Below are 20,961 nucleotides of genomic sequence, written 5' to 3'. Positions count from 1 at the left end.
AAGGTTGCAATCTATTACTCAAACTCTGGCTCATGGAACATCTCCAGAGAAGCGAATATCGACAAGAAATCCAGCGTAGGGGCTGGGATGATCACATCGCTTTCCATCACCCAAAGGGAATGAATTACATCCCCAATATGTTTGCTTAGCCGGAGGATGCTAAAGGATGGGTCGAACTGTTTGATAATTTGGCCGAGGAGCAAATTCAGTGGATGTTCGAATGGTTTCCAACGGAGGAATTCATTGCCCGATCAAGAAACGCACCTTTTCTGATATTGATCGGTCTCAGGGGGACATACCCTTACGTTCCGCTTCGGGTTATGAGGCAAGCTGGTAGGAAGCAGGTTATACCCAGGGTCGACAAAATGAGTCATTTCCGAGCTGACTTCCAAAAGGATGATAGTCCTTACAAGTGCCAAGCACAGCACATGTCACTGCAAGATCATAATGGGAAGTGATACCATCGAGCCAGACAGGTATCATGCTGGTTGTGCTCCTTTCTACTCGGGTTGGTTGGAAGATAGCCATGATGGTCTGGGCCAGCCGGGGTTTGCTCAAGGTCACAGGGTTATAGATGAAAGGGCCGAGGCACAGGTCAAATACAACCAATTACGCAAGAGAATCCGGGAGTGCGAAAGCGAGCACCGCGAGATACAGGAATCTAATCAGAAGTTAATCGAGGAATGGAAAGACATGGCTATCAGTGCCAACAAGCGACTGGGATACTTGGAGCGGGGCATAGTGGAGTTAGAAAGAAAGTTTCTCAAGAGGGTTGAAGACTGCCAAAATGCTGAGGGAACCGAAGGAGGATATCTGGCCAGGGCCTACCTATTGCTGGGACTTCGCGAGTTGGGGAAGCTGTTCGATGGAGCAAAGGATGCCGAATCTGGGGAAGGTCCTTCTGGGGCCAAATAGATAGGAGTTTATCTTTTCGCTTTGTATAATGTAATAAGGCCAATGGCCATTAGTGATTCTTATTTCTTGCTTGTTTAGTGTCGTTTTGGGATTCGTCTATTTTTTTTATCAATAAGATGAAGCATTTGGCATTCTGAATTCTCCAAATCAACTTGTCGCTAGGCCTACCTCGGGCACAAAGAGGTCCCCAAATGAGGACACGATTTACATTCCCGCACTATGTGTTTAAATACTGCAATACTTTTTATAATCCTCACTAACTTGGTTACCTTTTTATTTTTTTACTTTTGTTTTTATTCCCCTCCCCAAAGGTTAGTTCGTGCACTCTGGCAACATCATCCTATTCCACGAGATCCAGGGGCCCTCCACCCACTCCTCCTCTTAATCCAACCAAAAACAAGAACAAAGGCACAATGGAAGATTTGAACAATGTCAGAAAGGAGAATTTAACTGAACGGGTAGGGATCACTAATGGTCATGGTACTCAGGTTCCTAAGGAAAATGTATCCCAGCTTGAACAGAAATTGCTAAAGTTCCAGGAAGAGCTCGACCAGGTTCGGAATCTGGCAAGTTTGTCATTCTCACTCAGCACCCCAGATATCACCTTTCCTAATACTCAAAACCCTGCACCACCTCAAAACATCCCGAAGCAACAAAATCATCCCGCTCCTCATAATGTTCCACCAAAGACCCAATGCAACACTTGCCATACCACAAACAACACCCCGTTGCTCCTCCCAGAACTCCAAAACCCCATAAATGACCACTTCCACACCCATCATAATACCCCCATCTACGTGGAGACCATGCCACTCTCCACCCAACCCATCTCAGGCACACCCGAGTCTGATGATAAAGATTTGCTCATCAGGAACCTGGCCGAAGAGCTTAAGAAATTGACTAGCCGGATCCAGGGCGTTGAAGGAAACAAGGGAATTAAAAGGTTTAATTATGAAGATCTCTGCATACAGCCCGATGTCGAACTGCCCGAGGGGTACAAACCTCCAAAGTTCGAGATGTTTGATGGTACAGGTGATCCAAGGGTCCATTTAAGGACGTATTGTGACAAGCTGGTTGGGGTAGGGAAAGATGAGAGAATCCGCATGAACTTGTTCATGAGGAGCCTAAAGGGAGATGCACTGTCTTGCAACTTCAACCATGATCCAAAGAAATGGTCGAACTAGGTAGGCATGGCGTCCGATTTCATGGACAGGTTCAGGTTTAACACAGAGAATGTGTTGGATGTGTTCTATATTCAAAATCTAAAGAAGAAGCCTATAGAAACATTTCGCGAGTATGCTACTCGCTGGAGATCCAAAGCTGCTAAGGTCAGACCTGCCTTAGAGGAGGAACAGATGAACAAATTCTTTGTCCGGGCCCAAGACCCGCAATACTATAAATGACTAATGATGATCGAAAGCCACAAATTTTCTGATATTATCAAACTGGGGAACGAATTGAAGAAGGAATTAAGAGCGGTATGGTCAAAAACTTCGAGGCATTGCAAGCTACAAATAAGGCCTTGCAGTCCTGTGGTGTGTCCAAGAAGAGGGACGTATGAGCCGTGATGGTTGCACAAAGAACCAAATCTCCTATCAAATACCAAACCTACCCAACACCTCCACTCACAAATCAGCCCACTCCGAACTACCAAGCACCCTCACCACCCGCCTATCAACCACCTCCACCTCCCATATATAAGCCTACTTCGCCCAGATATTCCCAACCCGCACATGTCTACCAAACTAATAATGTTTAACCTTCCCACTATCAATCACCTCCTGCCCGTCAGAGCTTCCCTACACCCCGACCAAATTTCGACCGCAGGCCTCCCAAACAATATACAGCCATTGCTGAACCCATTGACCAACTATATGAAAGACTCAAAGTCGCCGATTATGTCACCCCCATCCCTGCTACAACCCCTGAGAACCCTTCTCAATGGGTTAACCCAAACAAATCCTGCACATACCACTCCGGCATGAAAGGGCACACCATCGATGAATGTCGTTCTTTGAAAGACAAGATCCAGTCGCTGATCGACAATAAGGTTATTGTGGCAAAGGAACCCACCCCAAATGTCCGTAACAACCCTCTGCCGGACCATAAGGGCAGGAGTATTTACATGATTGAAGTAGAGGATGATTGGGATCCCGATGGATCCATCGGGTTGATCACGGAGGGCGATGATCCAAAGAAGCCAGCAGTTACTCTCAACCCCATCATGGTACAGATCCAACCATCTGAGGTCACTGAGGTAGATGTATCTATCCCTCTTGAGTTCGACGCAGCGCCATCAGCAAAAGCACCAGCACCATTTGAAGTTGCAATTTTGTCACCCAAAGAACATGTCCCATTCGAAGTAAAGGTGGCCGTACCAATTCCAGTGGCGATGTCCGTCACGCTGTCATTCTACACAAAAGCTATACCCTGGGATTACACGGTCGAGGCTAGGAGGAAAGGCAAGGTCAGGTTCGAAGAGACTGTTGCAGCACAAGGAATGACAAGAGCGGGGAGAGTTTATACCCCTGAGCACCTGGCTGAGTCCAGCAAGCAGGCCTCCAACCGGCCACCCATCATTGAGACAGGTCCGGATGACCTTTGGAGAGAAATACAGGCCAAAGAGTACTCGGTCATCGACCAGATAAATAAAACACCAGCGCAGATATCCATCCTCTCACTACTGCAGAATTCCAAGGCACACAAAAATGCTCTACTAAAGGTGCTAAGTAAAGCCTACGTGCCAAGCAACATCACTGGCGGGGAAATGACCAATATGGTGGGACAGGTATTAGAGAGCCACAGAATCACCTTCTATGAGGACGAGCTGTGACCTGAAGGGCTGGGTCACAACAGAGCCCTGCATATCACCGTGCAATGTGAGGACTATTTCATCACCAGGATCCTGGTCGACGGGGGTTCCAGCCATAACATCTGTCCTCTGGTAACACTCAAGAAGTTGGGCAAAGGGCTGAACGAGATAAAAGAAGGAGCAATCAACGTAAAAGCTTTTGATGGGTCTCATAGGGCCACCATCGGTGAGATTAGCTTGTGTCTGCAAATGGGACCAACTTGGTTCGAGGTTGACTTTCAAGTGATAGATGTGCCAGCATCCTACAACCTGCTGTTAGGGCGCCCTTGGATTCATTCTGCGGGAGCCGTGGCTTCGACACTGCATCAGGCCGTGAAATTTGAGTGAATCACCAGGAAGTGATCATTCATGGTGACGGCAGCAATCTGATATACAGTCGTAAGACCATTCCAACAATTAGAGGGAGAAGAAAACTCGGCGGAGAGACTTACCACCACATCAGACGGGTCAATGTTGTCGATAAAGACAAATGGTGGGATAACAAGATCGAGAGTATATTGAATTGGAGTGGGTACGAGCCTGGCAAAGGACTCGGCAAAAACCTCCAAGGAATAGCTAAACCCATAACACTCAAGAAGCGTGGCACCACTTTCAGCTTGGGATACGAATACACTTAGGAAGAGTTCAACAACTGGTCGCCACCATGGCGTGGTCCGTACTACCCACTGGAGCAGCCGATACCGTGCTTAGAACAGACTTTCCAACCGGCTGACGTCGTCTATGGGACGGACGAAGAAGAGGCGCTCGAAGCAGTGAAGAACTTGTTTTTAGAAGACGATGATATGGATTATTGTGTTATCCTTGAGGAAGAGGGGGAGGAAGGCCCTTCCATACAGGCCGTAAGTAGAGGAGCACGCCTTAATAACTGGACTATCAGGACAACCAGAGCTCGGCGAGCCTTAGGGTAGCAAGGCTAAAACAAGCATCATGCACTGTTTTTATTTACTAGATGATTTCTTCTTTTCGCATTTTAATACCCGTAATAAGATCTTCAATGTTCAAAATAGTTATGGAATTTATCAAAGCATTTTTTATGAATCAACACTCATTATTATTTTTCTCTCATTACTTTACTTATACAGCATTACTATTACTTATCTTGATGAACCAATGACTGTGACATGCAATGAGACAACACAACAAACGGACATTTAATCAGAAAAAGATGACATACCAGAGGAAATTGTCAAAGAAGTAGAGAACTTTGAGAACAGACCTAAGTCCAACCTGGACGAAACAGAAATGGTTAACCTGGAGATGCAGAAAACGTCAAGGAAACACGAATCAGTGTTCACTTATCGCCATCAGAAAAGAAGGAATACACAGAATTTCTAAGGGAATATGAGGACATATTCGCCTGGTCATATGAGGACATATTCGCCTGGTCATATGACGAATGACCGGTCTAAGTACATATATTCTGGCTCATAAACTGCCAACTGATCCGACATGTCCGCCGGTAAAGCAGAAGCTCAGAAAGTTCAAGCCAGATATGAGTTTGAAAATCAAAGNACCAGATCGAAGCCACAGGTCAAGCAAAACCAGCGGGGGATACGAACTAACCCTCCACTTTTACAAAACTCACGATTTTTCTTTGGATGCAGGCACTAGGATTATGAGATCATCAAGCATACTATACACTCACAGGGCAAGTCTTGTCCAAGAACACGACTCTCCGAACCATTGCACTTACCAATATTTGCTATCAGCACGCACCTGCAATGTTCCGTATGTCGCAACACTCCCAGTAATCACCACGCCACAATCTGCTATCAACTAAGAAAACTCTACTGTCATTTGCTATTTTATTTCTTGCATAAGGCTACCATTCTGCCTTCCGAGACTAAACGATGTCTCCATCTGCATTTCTGCGTTGCATAAGGCTGCCATTCTGCCTTCCGAGACTAAACGATGTCTCCATCTGCATTTTTGCATTGCATAAGGCTACCATTCTGCCTTCCGAGACTAAACGCTGTCTCTATCTGCATTTTCTGCATTGCATAAGGCTACCATTCTGCCTTCCGAGACTAAACGCTGTCTCCATCTACACTTGCATGGCTGAAAGATCGCCACTTTATTTACGCTTGCATGGCTGAAAGATCGCCGCTTTATTTACATTTGCATGGCTGAACGATTGCCACTTTATTTACGATTGCATGGCTGAAAGATCGCCACTCCATTTGCACTTGCATGGCTGAAAGTTCGCCACTTCATTTACACTTGCATGGTTGAAAGATCGCCGCTTTATTTACATTTGCATGGCTGAAAAATTGCCACCTATTGCATTGCATGGGCTGAAAGATCGCCAAATACTGCATTTCATGGGCTGAAAGATCGCCAAATTATCTGAGGGCGTCATTGTTCGGAGGCATCATTCTCATAGCCCGAGAACGCCATGTCATGGCCTGAAGATCCCATTAATTTTTTCCACATACCATTATTCAAAGGCATCATGGTTCGGAGGCATCATTCTCATAGCCCGAGAGTATCATTTAATGGCCTGCGAAATCCTTTATTATACACTTCATGGCCCAGGACATCATAGTCTGAGGACGTCATCCTAACCGTCCAAAGACAACATTCATGGTCCGACGGGAACTTGCATCACGTTTAAATTTACGCACAATATATGCTTGTATTACTTATTTGCAGGTAAACTGGCGAGCAACGACTACCTCAGCAGGAGCGATCCCGCTCCAGTTCCCGCAGCCCTATTAGACCTTAACCGTTTAGCCCAACCTGAATATTGTGCCCGTTCTTGAAAGGCCTCCATCGGCATATTCCGCCGACGGATCCTGAACTACATATGGACTGATTCCTGTAAGACCAGGGATATGTAGGTAGCTCAGAAGCTAGGGCACGGCCTAAGTCTCTTCAAACCATTCCGCTTGGTCAAAATTGGCCATCATATCTTTACCCGACAACTCTTTCATCCTTCCCGGGTAAAGAGGGGCAGTTGTTGATACCCAATTTTTTCCTGTATTTTAAATATGCAAAATACCTTCAAAATAATCTATATATGCATATATAAGCATATCCCAAGGTTTCATTATTTTTCTTTAATTTTTCCAAGATTTTTAAATCAATTTACTGCCCTATTTTATCAAGAAAAACCCAATAATTGTCACCAAAATTACCATTTTTGGTGATTCATTTATTGGATTTCATATTTATACTAAAATATAGCCAAGATATTTTTCACACATTTNATATGCAAGTGCTTCATTACTTTTCCTTAATTTTAAGATTCTTAAATCTATTCATTCTCTTATTTTTATCCATAATATTCAGTAATTGTTTCCAAAATTGTCATTTTTTGGTGATTCCCTTATTTCACTTTTATATATATACAAAATATAGTCAAGGGATTTTTTGCATATTTTTACAAATTTATTTAGTATTTTTAAAGGTAAATTACATATAATTGCAATATTAGCCTCTTTTAAGATTTAATTGCCTTTATGTTCACAAAATTAGGTATGGTATTTTTAAATAATTAATTATGTGTTATAAATTATTTTAGTACCTTTAACTTATTTACAAAAATTATTTTATTATTTTTTTTAAACCAAATAGGAAAAATTGGCTGTTTAAATGTTAGCCCAATTTTATTTCAATTATAGCCTGATTTTGAACCCCAATTGAACCCAATTTGAAGCCCAATTACTCCGACCCAGTTGCAATCTGAACCGACCCAAACCCTATTCTGTTAAACCGCCCCACTTACCCGTCCAATCCAGGCCGTTAATCAAAATGATCAACGGCCATCAGACCCCCTTACCTTAACTAATCCCAAATGACCCCTAAACCCTATCATTCCTCATGACACGCCGCCTCTGAATCCCCCTCCTCTCTCAAATCCTCTCTACACCACCCTCAAACCCTAGCCGCCGACACCCTAATCCGCCCTAATCCATGGCCTTCCAAGGTAATCGGAGACCTGTATCATCCTCACATGGCTTCAACGTGTTCGTTTCTGTGGTCTCATGACCAGATCATGAAGGGGCTTGGTCCAGACTTTGCTCGATGAATGTTCTCTGGTCGTCTCCGATCTTTCTCCGGCTAGCCATGGCCATTCGAGTCAGACCTTTGACTCTCCTGCTTAGATCAATGGCTTTCAAGGCCTTTCTCGTCACTTGGGGTTCTTCTGAAACCCTAATCTCTAAGGTTCTTTCGATTTCTTTCAGATCTGATTCAGATCTATGTTTGCTTTGAACTTCTAAGCATTTTTCTCGAAGTTTCTTTTAAAACTCTGCTTCCAAAACTCTTTATCTTTTCCGATTAGGGTTTTCTTGTTAACTTATTTCAAGACTTTCTCTGATTTTTGACATGTTTTGCTATGTTTGCTCGTATTGTTCTCCTCTCTGAGTTCACCATTCTTTCCTTCACAAATCGAGTCCAATAGGTTTCAGTTTGATAATTTGTTCTAAGATCATCTTTGTTTCGTTTAGTTCTTACTTGCTTTTCTGAATAATTCCGCTTAATTTCTTGTTCTTGTTAGTATTTCAAGCAGACTCAAAGTCAATTCTCCTTTGTTTAATTTTATCTTCTTTGTTTTTATCTTTATCAAAATCGATTTAATAATCAGCAAGGGTCAAATTGGTTGTGGTAGGGCCTGGGTCAGAATTTGGGTTTTTGGATATTCATGTTGGTTTATTTGGGAATCGGTTTGGGCTGTTGGAGTCATTTATGACCCAATTCAAAAAGGCCCAGCCGTTTGAGCCCAGGTCTGTTTGGTAGCTTAGGTAATTTGCAAGGTCATTAGGGGTAGTTTAGGGAGTTCAACTTAGGGAATCTTAGTGTAACTGAAATAGGAAGGTTCTAGTAGGGGTTTTAGGTGAATTTCAGACTTTTAGGTAGTTAACTTGGAAATCAAGTCAATAAATGGAGGGTATCTGAGCTAAAAACAGAATTTTAAAAGGGACCTAAGGGGTGAAATAATTTCTGAAGTTTGCCCTACCCAATTGCCTATAAAGGCATTAGGTACTTGCCTTGCAAGTGACACCTGAAGAGATTTTAGAGCTTTGAACATTCTGAAAAATCTGAGAGGGAAAAAGAGCTGTAAATCCAGAAAATACAGAAAGCTGCATAAATTACTGTTTCATCAAAGATTGAATAGAAAAATCAGAAAAATACAAAAAATGACTGAAAACTTCAGTGAAATACTGTTCCATTTGTCTTTGATCTGAAGTTTCTCATTTCTGAAGTCGTCCATGATTTATCCGGGGTAAAAAATGGTTTAGTTTGGTGTTTTAAATACAGATTTTGAGCTGAACTTGGTGTTTGGAGTCTTGTTTCAATTCGAGTTTGGGATTTATAAATTGAATTCAAGTTTGTTTAAGCTTGGGTTAGAAGCTGTTTGGTTTTGGTTACTGTTGTATTGGATCTGAGGCTAATTTATGCTTCATTTCTACTGTTGCTCGAACTCTGATCACCTCGCTTTGTTTCTTCTCATTTTCCAGGTACATACTTCCACATATCACCTTATGTAAGGCCTGATTGAAGTTGAAATAAGAATCTGAAGCTTTGAGCATAGTCACAACTTGTTTTGATCTGTAGTTTAGTTTTACATTGTTTTGCTTGTTTGTTGTGAGTTCTATAGGAAACTGTATTTTGTTGTTGGCTGATAAATACTCTGCTGAGAATTGAACTTTTGTAATTAAGGGGGACTCAACTTCCGACTGGATATCTCATAGCTAATTTGAAGTTGAAATGGCCTGTTAGTCGAATTAGTAGCTAGCTTTGTACATTCGTCCATGCTAAATGGTTTCATATGGACTGATTGTGAATTCTTCTCACCTTGTATTTCAATTAAAATTACTATCAGTTAAAATTAGGTGCTTAAAATTATGGTTGCATAATGTTAACTTCTCTACAGGATTCATGAGTTTGGATTGAGGTTGAAGCTCTCATGTTTTAGAAGTAGATTAGTGTGAGTTTTTTAAATGAGGTGTCACACTGTGTAATTGGTGTCACTAGAATAATTGAATCTGGGGAAATGTTTCTTTTTAAAAGGCGTTAGTGATTTTTCATCTTCTATCTTATTGCTTAAATGGTTGAAATCTGATACGGATCAGTTTGTATTCTTGAATCCTGACGTGGGTTTTGTGTTATCAAAGGGACTCGACCTTGAGTCCTAGTTATACAACATTGGACCATTTTCAGAATTGGGCTTCACTTTGGGGCCTAGTTTAAGCTGTTTTAAAATCAGCAACTTTGAAATCTTGCAATCTCGTTCAGGTTATGCGGGCCTCACGTCAGGCCAGGTTTCGCAATAATGCAAACTGAGCCTCATTGTTGTTGGCCCTTTCCATTGAACAAATTAGGTTTGGACTTTGGTTTAGAGTAATTACTACTTCTTTAAAACCGTCTTTAATCAATCTACTGGGCTTTTAGAAGTAAATTGGAGGCGAGCCATAATTAGATAACTCATAGTGTATGGCCCTCATGGATTAGTTTAGAGACCTTCAAGTTAAAATAATTTGAGGTGCGCCGTGCCAAATAAAATCACAAATGCGTGGCCCTCTTTAAATTATTTTCTTTAAAATATTTAGAACTTGGGACATGCCATTTAGCAAATTTCCATGGCCTCCCGCAGAGTTAACAACGCGTTAGTTGCTTTAGGCGCGTTCTTTAATAATTTTACCTTCCTAAACTCGGGTGTGCATTTCATGTGACCCAAATCCAAATCCTAAAATGTTGAATAAGATGTGTTCCGGATTGCGGGTGCATTTCATGTGACGCGATCCAAAGACATGTTTTAAACGACGTTCAACATTCTTTAAAAATTAATTAAAAGCGATAAATAATTTAAAATTGCACATAGGTTCAAACTGTATTAAAATCAGATAATTAAACCGAATATAGCAGTTGAGCGACCGTGCTAGAACCACGGAACTCGGGAGTGCCTAACACCTTCTCCCGGGTTAACAGAATTCCTTACTCGGATTTCTGGTTCGCGATTGTTAAACAGAGTCAAACCTTTTCCTCGATTCGCGATTCAAACCGGTGACTTGGGACACCATAAATCTCCCAAGTGGCGACTCTGATTTTTAACAAAACGAATCCCGTTTCGATTGTCCTTTAATTGGAAAAACTCCCTTTATTATATCCCTTCTGGGGGTGTAGTAGAAAAAGGAGGTGTGACAGCTCTGGCGACTCTGCTGGGGAAAAGAACCCAGAACTTTTGTTCAGGGTTCAGAATTCAAGCTTAGTATAATTGTTATATTTGGCTTTATCTGATTTTCCTACATGTTCCATGCTATACGTGCTAAATGTTTTACCGCTTTGATATTTGTTGAATTGAATATATAAACTGTTACGAATCCCTTCCTCTCTGTGAGTCTTCTACATCATGGAGAAGGGTGCACTTGGTGTTGCTTCTCTTCTGTTTAGAGTCTTTTCCCATTTAGAACGAGGTTTGGATAAGTTGCTAAGCCGGTGGAGCTTCTGTATCCCCGGTACGCTGCCTCCCCCTCGGCTCGAGTTGTCCGCTCGGGTAAGCCAGGTCTAGACCAATAAACCTAGGGTTTAAACCTAGAAGAACAAAACCTCATGCCGGATCCCTAGTAGGAACGTTTGTTTGCACCATGTGCATTTGACTTAGGGGACTCAACACAGGGGTTGGGTCCGTCTAGGACAGGTGACCTGAAATGAAAAGACCATCCTGATGCACCTTACGTGCTACTTGTGCATTCATTTGCTTTGGATTTGCATGTTGACCGACTTGTATATAATGAGAGAAAATTGAGAAAAATAGCAGTGTTAGGGCTAAGTGAGGGTAACCACTTGTTTGGAAAAAACCGATGCCCAAATAGTACCGAAATGCTGCCGGATTTTTGAAAAAAATAAAAAATAGAATATTTGAAATGAAATAAAAAAAAACTGCACGAACTACGCTGGTTTGATTCTCACCGGATGTGAGATACGTAGGCAACCCTTATCAGGTCCATCCTCCCCTTTTATAGCCAAAAATACCAAAACTTTAATTCTTGTCAAAATAAGTCGGGTGACGCCATTCTTGTTTAAAATAAGCCGAATGTCCCCAAAAGGACGCCGGAAGGCTGTTTTTGCAAGAACGGCCACCCTGAGTCATTTTTAAATGGTTTGCCGGCACAGCCTTAAAATCTCCCTCCCGGAAGTGCTGAAAGGCCGTATTTGCAAAACCGAGTCTTTGTTTTCTTAAATGAAAATTTTGAAAAATAGTCGCTTTTTCTTTTAAGTCGAAATGAGTCATTAAATAGCCATTTAAATAGCCACATTTTTCCTTTTAGGTTAAAATAAGTCATTAAATTCCTTTAAATAAATGCGCAGGATGAGTACAGTTGACATTGAAACCTTCTCAGTCCTGAGTGAGATCCCTTTGAAGCTTCACATGTGGTGGAACGACTTAGGTAGAAGGGAAACAGTGGTAAAGATTGTGGGTGGCCTCGTCGGACTATTGAACATTAAGCCAAGAACGGATATTATTGAAGCATTGGTACCTTTTTGGGACCCAACTCGTAACGTATTCCGGTTCTCGGACTTCGAGCTTACACCCACACTAGAGGAGATGGCGGGATATGCCGGTCTTAAAGGAAACCTCAGGGGTCGATATCCATTGGCGCCGAGATCGGTAACCCTTCACAGATTTCTGGATTTATTGAACATTAGTCGGGACATTCAAGATAAGCATCTAGCAGAAGGATGTTGCACACTCCATTTCTTATACAACCGATACGGCAACCCGCGAGGTTTCGAGGCGCCTAACACCGGTTTGACACACGCCGGGAACAAAGATAAATGGGAGGCCCGGCGGGGATTGGCTTTCATGGTAGCTTTTCTGGGGGTCGTGATCTATCCACGAAAAGACGGTCACATAGATATTGGCCTTGTGGGAATGTTGGATGTTGCTATAAAGAAGTCTAACAGCATGGTGGTTCCCCTGATTGTGGCAGAAATGTATCGAGCTTTGACCTTATGCCGAGAGGGTGTAAAAATCTTTGTTGTAATCTGTTGTTACAGTTATGGATACAGGAGCACCTTTGTCATCGCACGGGGTATATGAACTATGGTTTAACCGGGCTGAGTTGTATCGAGGAGTTTGGAACCCGGGTAACAGGTATTGAGTTCCCCGAGGGCACCGAGGCTTGGCTATCCCGTTTGAGATCTTTGACTGCGGATAAAGTTGAATGGGCTTTCGGGTGGCTTCCCGCTACTGAGGCTGTGTACACATCGCAGAAGTACCTTACATTCTTTCGATGGGCATTCGAAGCATCCAACCCTACGCTCCTTACCGAGTTTTGAGGCAACTAGGAAGATTCCAAACTGTTCACAATGATGAAGACCTGAGCAGACAAATCATTGAGTTAGGTCCAAAAGCTACATTTCCGGAAGGAAAAATCCGACAATTATGGAATGAATGCAGGTACCTTGAGCCTAAGACTATAGTACAGGATCGGGCTAAAGGCAAAGTAGACCCCAAATACTTGACCTGGTTCGGCAAAAGGTTTCAGATTCCCGAGAGACCCGCCAAAAGGCCACATGTACAAAAATTCACTGACGGAGCCCAGGTACAATGGGATTGGCTAGCTAAGGAAAAGGAATACAGGGCCAGGATAGGGGCGCTGGAGCAGCAAGTCCGAGATCTTCAATTTGAAAAGAGTGTGCAAGCTGCGGCTGACGAAGGTGACAAAAAGAAATTGACTCAAGAGAATGAGGTTCTTAAAGAGCAAATCCGACAAATGAAAATAACTGCTAAAAATCAAGAAAGAAGTCGGTCCGATGAGAGATTGATAAATGGGCTGAAAAAGCAGGTCTTAGAGGGCCAAGATGAGTTGGAGAAATCTGAGGGGAATATGGCAAAACTCCGGGCACAATGGGCAAAGAAGACAGAGGAAAGAACCCAATTTGTGCAACAAATGAAAAGAAATTATGAGAGAACCATTGCTAATCTGAAAAGAAAGATGAACACCCTTGAAGATAAGGCAGCCCGGCAGGACAAAGAATTTCAGGCTGAAAGGGAACAGTGCTATAGGCTAATGGCCGAGATGGAGAAAGAAATAAAGCTGTTGCAAGACCATCATTTCCACGACTCCCAGGTATTAGAGGCTTGCAACCAGCAGATAAGCTGACTACTCCAGGAAAAAAGCCAGATCAGGGAAAGAATTAGAGGCATTGCAGATTATATTGTCATGAAACGTCAAGCCGGCGAAAGAATGGGTTGTACCACTTTCATTGATACAGTAATGATATTTGTTCGTCAGGTTATGAATGATTTGGAGCAGTTACAAAGGGGTCTTGTACGCAGGCCCGCGACGATGCCGAATGATGCCCCGCGAGCCCTAGGATTTGAAGCTTTGATGTATTCCTAGTTGTCGAGTCTGTAGTTCGCTATTTTGAGTCTGTTTTGTAATTTTCCTTTTTAAGAAAAACAAATAGTTTAGTATCTTTGTAATCGGAGTTTTATTAATGAAAAGTGAAAATCTCAAAAAAAATATATTTCCTTATTTTTTGCGTTTATTTGCAAGAACTACGCTTGGTCTGATTCATGCGGGGTCATGATACGTAGGCAATCTCCATAGGATTCGACCATAACCAAAAACAAAAAGGCAAACAAGAGAAAATAAAAAGAGAGCAAAAGAAAAGGAAAGAAAAGAGCGGAAAAACAATTTTGAGGAAAGAATAGGAACAAGAAAAAAACCAAGGCAAGAGGAAAAGAAAAAAAAAGAGGGAAAATAAGAGAGAAAAGCAAAAGAAAAGAGGGAAAGGCAAGAAACAAACAATGGAAAAACAAGAGGGAAGAATGAGAGAAAAGGCATGGCAAATACAGAAAAGGAAAGCCGGGATGACGCATGTAACCAAGCAAAGGCATAATAGAAATGGTTAACTAGTTAGGTGCATTCATTCCCAAATGTGCAGTTACCTATCTGTTAATGCTCTAACCGCTAACAATGTTGTTGTTGATGATGAGTCCAGGCAGGTGGTTAGTTGACTGGCATTCTGGCAACCCATTCCTACAACACCCGCTCTAAGGACAAGTCAAACATGGTCAACCAGGAGTTAGAGGCAAGCATCGTCGACCCGTCTAGGGAGGAGGAAGAATTGGATGTTAATGCAATGAAGGCGGAGATGTATAAACTGAAGCAGCAAATGGCCGAGATGTACCAGGCCTGGTCAAAGGGACACCCACCACCAGCTTACCCTGCTAACCCTGCCTACATCCCACCGTTAGCTCAGCCTCAGGATCCTCCCACAGTGAACTCATATCCATCCTTTCCTACTTATCAACAGTGCTAGGGAACCACCTCCCAAACACCACCACCTCCACAACCCAAACAAATCCCGTGCCCTCCACCACCAGTCACCCCTGTGTTTGTGGCCCCTCCACCTGCCGCATTACACAGATCCTCTAGTGAACCTTTGTTCCAAACCCATGATAATCACTACTACCCACCCAAACCTACCTTCAAAGCACCAGAACCATGTTCTTACACCCCTCGCTTTGATCTCTCGGCTGAAAGCCTCCCAAGAACCCTAAGCAGGAGGAGTTGATTTGAAAGGGTCCAAAGTCTATTTGATGAAGTGAACACGGTAGAAATTCGGGAAGGTTCTGGTGACGAAGAAGTGCATTTTGTTAGGCCTAATGTGAAGATCAACAATTGGGAAGCTACTCCTCTTCCTACTCGGAGGGAGTTTTGGTAGTGGGTTTTGATTTTCTTTTAGTTGTCTGGATTATTCCAGGGTTGTGATTCAGGTTCTACGTTCCGTCCGAACGTGTTAAACCTTGTTATCTTCAATTTCAGTGAAATGCAATTTCCCTTCTTCTTCATTCCTGATAGTTTCATTTTTGTTTTTCTTTTCTTTCTTGTACAGTTCTTTCTATCCTGGTCTCAATGACATGACATGCATGAGGAATCTTCGGCCCAGTCTTAAAAGCCGGTCTAATTCTGAAGTATAATACAAGAAATTGAGTGTGATGGCGAAGTAGAATATGATGATGAGGAAGCCTTTGAGGAAATTAGTAAAAAATTAAGTCACTTTGAAGAAAAACCTAAACCTAACCTGAATGACACAGAAGCAATCAACTTAGGGGATCAGGATAATGTCCGAGAAACATAAATAAGCGTCCATTTGGAACCTCAGCTCAAAGAAGAAATAACCAAAGCATTGCTTGAGTACAAAGATGTTTTTGCATGGTCATATGACGATATGCCGGGTTTAAGCACTGACTTGGTGGTCCACAAATTGCCCACCGACCCAGCATTCCCTCCTGTCAAGGAGAAGCTAAGGAAATTTAAAACAGATATGAGTGTGAAAATCAAAGAAGAGGTCACCAAGCAGTTTGATGCAAAGGTCATCCGGGTCACGCGGTATCCTACCTGGTTTGCCAATGTTGTGCCTGTGCCAAAGAAGGATGGAAAGACCAGAGTGTGCGTTGATTACTGTGATCTCAATAAGGCAAGTCCAAAAGACAACTTCCCATTGCCAAACATCCACATATTGATTGATAATTGTGCAAAGCATGAGATTGGTTCCTTCGTGGATTGTTATGCGGGCTATCACCAGATCTTAATGGACGAGGAAGATGCAGAAAGGACGACATTCATCACGCCTTGGGGAACGTATTGTTATAGGGTCATGCCATTTGGGTTGAAGAACGCTGGGGCAACATATATGAGGGCGATGACCACCATGTTTCATGACATGATAAATCGGGAAATTGAGGTCTATGTAGACGACGTGATCATAAAGTCGAGGAAGCAGTGTGACCATGTCAAGGACCTGAGGAAGTTTTTTCAGAGGCTCCGCAGGTACAACCTCAAGCTTGATCTAGCGAAGTGTGCATTTGGTGTCCCGTCTGGGAAACTGCTGGGGTTCGTGGTATGTCGACGCGGTATTGAGTTAGACCCGTCAAAGATCAAAGCCATTCAAGAGCTACAGCTGCCAAAGAACAAAATAGAGGTGATGAGTTTGCTTGGAAGGATAAATTATATCAGCAGGTTCATTGCTCAGCTCACGATGACTTGTGAGCCTATCTTTAAGCTGCTAAAGAAGGATGTTGCGGTCAGATGGACTGATGAATGTCAGGCTGCATTTGACAAGATTAAGGAGTATCTTGCCAATCCACCTGTGTTGGTCCCGCCTGAGCCGGGAAGACCCTTGATTCTTTATCTGACAGTTTTGGATAACTCTTTTGGCTGTGTATTGGGGCAACATGACATCACGGGAAAGAAAGAGCAGGCAATTTATTACCTCAGCAAGAAGTTCACATCTTATGAGGTGAAGTACACTCAACTTGAGAAGACGTGTTGTGCCTTAACTTGGGTAGCGCAGAAATTGAAACATTACTTGTCATCCTATACCACCTATCTCATCTCTCGGTTGGACCCGTTAAAGTATATTTTTCAGAAGCCCATGCCCACAGGGAGGCTCGCAAAGTGGTAGATCTTGCTCACGGAATTTGACATTGTATATGTGACACGGACTGCAATGAAAGCACAAGCGTTGGCTGACCATTTGGCCGAGAATCCAGTAGTTGAAGAATATGAACCTTTGAAGACATACTTCCCTGATGAAGAAGTAATGCATGTTGATGAGTTGGAACAAGTCGAGAAGCCAGGATGGAAACTGTTCTTTGATGGGGCTGCCAACACAAAAGGCGTCAGGATAGGAGCAGTACATATTTCTGAGACAGGGCAACACTACCCTGTTACAGCTCAACTTCGTTTCTATTGCACCAATAACATGGCTGAATACGTGGCGTGTATCTTGGGTTTGAGGTTGGCTATAGACATGGGTGTCCAGGAAATCTTGGTCATGGGTGACTCGGATCTTCTGGTGCACCAAATTCAGGGGGAATGGAAGACACGAGATTTGAAGCTCATACCGTACCGGCAATGTTTGCATGATCTTTGTCAACGGTTTCAATCAATAAATTTCAGGCATATTCCAAGGATTCATAATGAAGTTGCCGACGCTTTGGCTACTTTGGCGTCAATGTTGCATCATCCAGATAAGGCTTATGTGGACCCTTTGCAGATTCAGGTCTGAGATCAGCATGCCTATTGTAACGTGGTGGAAGAAGAACTTGATGGTGAGCCGTGGTTCCATGATATCAAAGAATACCTCAGGATGGGAGTATATCCAGTACAGGCCACAGGGGATCAAAAGAGAGCGATTCGACGCTTGGCAAGCGGATTTTTCCTCAGTGGAGGAGTGTTGTACAAAAGAACTCCAGATCTTGGTTTATTAAGATGCATAGATGTTAAACATGCTACAGTTATCATGACCGAGGTACATGCGGGAGTTTGTGGACCGCATATGAGTTGATATGTATTGGCAAAGAAGATTCTCCGAGCAGGTTATTATTGGCTTACAATGGAACGGGATTGCATCAGTTTCGTGCGCAACTGTCATCAATGTCAGGTACATGGAAATTTGATTCATTCTCCACCATCCGAATTGCATACAATGTCGGCACCATGGCCCTTCGTTGCTTGGGGAATGGATGTCATTGGGCCAATCGAGCCAGCGGCGGCAAATGGGCACAGATTTATTTTGGTAGCCATTGATTATTTCACTAAGTGGGTTGAGGCAAAAACTTTCAAATCTGTGACCAAGAAGGCAGTGGTCGATTTTGTGCATTCGAATATCATTTGTCGGTTCGGAATCCCGAAGGTAATCATCACGGACAATGGTGCCAACCTCAACAGCCATCTGATGACGGAGACATGTCAGCAGTTTAAGATTACGCACCGCAATTCCACCCTATATCTCCCTAAGGTGAATGGATCAGTCGAAGCAGCTAACAAGAACATCAAGAAAATACTTCGGAAAATGGTGGAAGGGTCCAGGCAATGGCACGGGAAGTTACCTTTTGCATTATTGGGCTACCGCACTACTGTCCGCACGTTAGTAGGGGCGACTCCTTATTCACTGGTGTACGGTACTGAGGCAGTAATACCCGTAGAAATTGAAATCCCATCCCTTCGGATTATCGCCAAGGCGGAAATTGATGATGTTGAATAGGTCAAAGCCCGCTTGGAGCAGCTAAGTTTGATTGATGAAAAGAGATTGGCAGCAGTATGTCATGGACAGTTGTACCAACAGAGAATGGCGAGGGCATACAACAAGAAGGTACGTCCGCGGAAGTTTGAAGTAGGGCAGTTGGTGTTGAGACGTATCTTACCTCATCAGGCCGAAGCAAAAGGAAAGTTCGCCCTAAGCTGGTAGGGGCCATTTGTTGTAACCCGAGTGTTGTCCAATGGTGCATTATATTTGACAGATGTGGAAGGGAAATGTGTATAAATGGCTATCAATTCTGATGCAGTTAAAAGATACTATGTATGATTCCTTTGTCTGGTTGCACTTGATTGTATTTGGCATATTTTGGAGACTGGAATGATGAAGGCATTTTATTGTGCTATCCAAACACTATCCTTTGCTACCCCTTTGAGCTTCAGTTGTTTTCTTTCATACCCCTCTTTCGGAATTAGTGACAAAACACGTAAGCACGAACGTGGAAAGTAAGTAATGAAACGGAGAAGGGAAACAGTGAAATAAAGAGGGGAGAAAAAAAAGAGAGAAAAAGACAAAAAAAAAGAGAGAAAAGAAAAGAAGAGAAAAGAAAAGGAAAAGAAAAGAAAAAGAAAAGGAAAAGGAAAAGAGAATGAAATGAAAAGAAAGAAAAGGAAAAGTAGAAGAGAGGACAGATCGCAACAACAAAGTAATTTTTATGACCTGAACTACGTTTGACTTGATCCCGAAAGGGTACATAGGCAGCTCTCTCTGAGGTTCGTCACACCGAAATAAAAGTCCAAAAGTCCCCAAGGAAGAAACTGGGGCAGAAGTTGTGGTTGTGCAAGAGGTTTGATTCCGAAAGTTGTAGTTTTTAAACCCACGTCGCATTGTTTTTGAGCCTTTGATACCTTTTCTTTCTAACCCCGTCCAAAATCCTGCATTACGGTCCAAAGAAATACCTTCTGATCAGTCTTCAGGGAATGCCAAGTCGAGCAAGAAGAGGTGATTTATGCTAGGGACAACACTCCGGTCCAAGCAGAAAATGATGAAAATGAGAGTCTTATTGGTGAAAACCCTCACGGGCACCGTAAGGCGAAGTGAGTTGAGAGAAATAAAAAATGAGAGAGTCTTATTGGTGAAAACCCTCACGGGCACCGTAAGGCGAAGTGAGTTGAGAGAAATAAAAAATGAGAGAGTTTTATTGGTGAAAACCCTCGCGGGCGCCATAAGGCGAAAGTGAGTCTTCATATGGACAAATGAGATAGGTCTGTGGGTGAAAGCCGTTCAGGACACTTCAGGATGAACAAGGTTAGGGCCTGTGTGAGGGAAATCAGGTTATGGAATTCTGTTGCAACGAAGCGTGGCAATTGAAGGTTGATTGGTTGGATAGATTAGGCCGATTAGTCCAAAAATGCATGGCATGATCAATGGTACCAACTGTTCCACTCAGATAAGTCTCTTTTCTTTTCCTTCCTTTTTATAAATCGTCCGGTTTTGGATTCTCTCTATCCTTAACTCTCAAGGTCATTGCATTTCTTTCTTTTTGAGGTCTGCTCTTTAAGATGTTTCAATGTCGGTCTTGTTCGAAACAAACAAGAAAGGATGTCAAGGCTTACTACCAGTTTCCCAATTGCAAAGCATAGTAGGGCCAGAACGTACCAAAGATGGCATGATGCAAAGTAAGATACAAAGAGTCACCGGAAATTTCATCGGTGGTTTGATTGGGTAGTTTTATAGGGGAGGCAAAGTTTCAGGTAAAAGGGGTCACAGAGGTAGAAGCAACAGTCTGGGTATGAAACACTCAGGTCATCGAAGGTCGTGGGGGTCGAAAGTGAGTCAGAAAGGCAAACGGTTCAGGGCCAGTTCAAGAAGCAAGGCAAGGCAAAACACAGCAGCGGAGACGTCTTCAGCAAGAATGCCATCAACTAACCACCGTTCTTAAACTAACAAGATTTTTCTTTGATTGAAACTGGGGCAGAAAATTTTCTTTGTTTTGTTGAAGTCAGGCGCCCACCTAGAAAACAAGGGAATATATTTCAAGTTCAGCAATCAGGCGTCCACCTGGAGAACAAGGGAATACATTTCAAGATTCGGCAATCAGGCACCCACCTGGAGAACAAGGGAATACATTTCAAGTTCAGCAATCAGGCGCCCACCTGGAAAACAAGGGAATA

The sequence above is a fragment of the Nicotiana attenuata genome, unplaced genomic scaffold, assembly GCF_001879085.1.
Source record: "Nicotiana attenuata strain UT unplaced genomic scaffold, NIATTr2, whole genome shotgun sequence".
Taxonomy (NCBI): domain Eukaryota; kingdom Viridiplantae; phylum Streptophyta; class Magnoliopsida; order Solanales; family Solanaceae; genus Nicotiana; species Nicotiana attenuata.
The sequence above is the reverse complement of the archived record's forward strand: the minus strand, read 5'-3'. Positions refer to the sequence as shown.